Source organism: Meriones unguiculatus, chromosome 1, assembly GCF_030254825.1.
Source record: "Meriones unguiculatus strain TT.TT164.6M chromosome 1, Bangor_MerUng_6.1, whole genome shotgun sequence".
NCBI lineage: Eukaryota > Metazoa > Chordata > Mammalia > Rodentia > Muridae > Meriones > Meriones unguiculatus.
In genome coordinates, this window is record NC_083349.1 from 80907911 (window position 1) to 80909818 (window position 1908).

General features: G+C 44.2%; 1 pseudogene; it reads right to left on the minus strand.

Moving 5' to 3' along the window:
- Nucleotides 1–751: 751 nt before the first annotated feature.
- On the minus strand, nucleotides 752–1681 carry LOC110545531 (L-lactate dehydrogenase A chain-like; annotated as a pseudogene).
- Nucleotides 1682–1908: the final 227 nt, after the last annotated feature.

Genomic DNA, 1908 nt, shown 5'->3' on the forward strand with positions numbered 1-1908 from the left:
AACCGCATGGCAAAGGGAAGTAACTGGGCCAGGCGTGGCGGTGCCCACACCTAATCCCCGAACTCGGGAGGCCAAGGCAGGTGGAGCTACGGATTTCAGACTAGCCTGGTCCATATAGTGAGTTAGCCTAGATAGGGCTACGTAGTAAGAACCTGTCTCAAAACAAACAAAAAGGTAGCTTCAGAGAAAAAAGTAAAAAAACAAAACAAAACAAAACAACAACAACAACAAAAAAACCCCAAAAACCCAGGATGCTGGGAAAGGAAGTGCAGGTGTTGGCAAAGGAAAAAGAACAAAAGAAGAGTTATGTTTTTATGACTGGCTCAGAGCATCCAGCAGGCTTAACCTAGTTACGTAGCTGCCCCTCCACCAGCAATCAACTTAAACTGTTTCAGTTTCGTTTTTTTGTTGGCTTTTATTTTTATTTTTATTTTTAAACGCGCGTAGCCCAGAATATTTGCTATTCTCCAGCGTTAGTCTCCAGAGTGCAGTTATAGGTGTAGTACCGCACGTGGCTGAGGCTGAGCTTTTAATGTGTTCTTTAGACATGTGTATTCCCTGTTACTCAGCTTTCTTTTCTCATAAGAAAGCCAGGCTTGGTGGCACATGTTTGTAATCCTAATACTTGGGAGACTGAGGCAGGATCATTGCTGCAAGTTTGAGACCAGCAAGTTTGAGACTAACTTAGGTTACATAGTGAGTTCAGTGCTAGCATGGACTTTAGAACTGCAGTTTTCTGGATCTCCAGAGCTTACAAGCGAGCCTCCTCTTCAGGAGTCACAGTCATGTTTACAGCATCCAAGAGTGCATTTTGTCTGAAGACACAGGGGACACTGAGGAAGACATCCTCCTTTATTCCAGAGACATGATGGAAATGGGATGTACCCACATAAGATTCTTTGTTTTGCTCTTGGCCAAGTCAGCCACACAGAGGGCAATTGCTCAGGATGTTTAGCTTTTCAGTTTGAGCACCTCATAGGCATTATCAACCACCTGCTCGTGAACCTCTTTCCACTGCTCCTTATCTGCATCAGTGCCTAGTTTACCCAGAACTTCAGGGAGACACAACTACCTCCACAGCACTCCACACAGGGAGGGAGCCCCTGGCTCCTCAAGGCCACATCCACCACTGCTCAGCCTGTGAACTCCTAGCCTTTCTCCCATCAGGAATAGGAACCCAGCTGAATCCAGATTGCTACCACTCCCAATAACTTGTTTTTTAGGAAAGCCACTTACCTTCTAAGCCACATAGGTCAAGATATCCACTGGGTTTGAAGAGACAAGCAGCTTGCAGTTTGGACTGTATGTCACAGTGCTGGGAATGATGAACTTGAAAATGTACATCTCACTGGGCCAGACTGGGCCAGTTCTCCCTCTTGCTGATGGGCCCACTATGAAAATAACCAACTTCGAGTCTGCAGTCATGTTATAGCCTCTGCTGGAAACAATTTTTGGTGATCTCAAGAAAAAGACTGCTGTGCTGGAAATCTATCATCTCTCCCTTCAGTTTGTCTTGCATGGCATCAACAAAAGCAAGCTCATCTGCCAAGTCCTTCACTAAGGTACTGATGGCACAAACCACGCCAACAGTACCATCCCCAACAACTGTAACGTTGTTTCAGAGGGCCTGTTCTTCTTTAAGAAGACTCACAATAATCTGGTCCTTGAGAGTTGCCATTTTGGACCTGGGACCAGAAGAGCACAATGAGTGGTATCTGATGCCCAGTGGTATAGGCTCCATGACAGTGGCTCCAGCCAAAAAGAGATTTTAAAGTAATAGACTTCTCACTACTATTGAATATTATGTGACCATTAAAAAGAACATTTTCTTGTCTTTCTTTTATATTTTATAATATTTTCTTGTCTTTCTTTTCTTTTCTTTTTTTTAGACAGTATCTCCTGCAACCC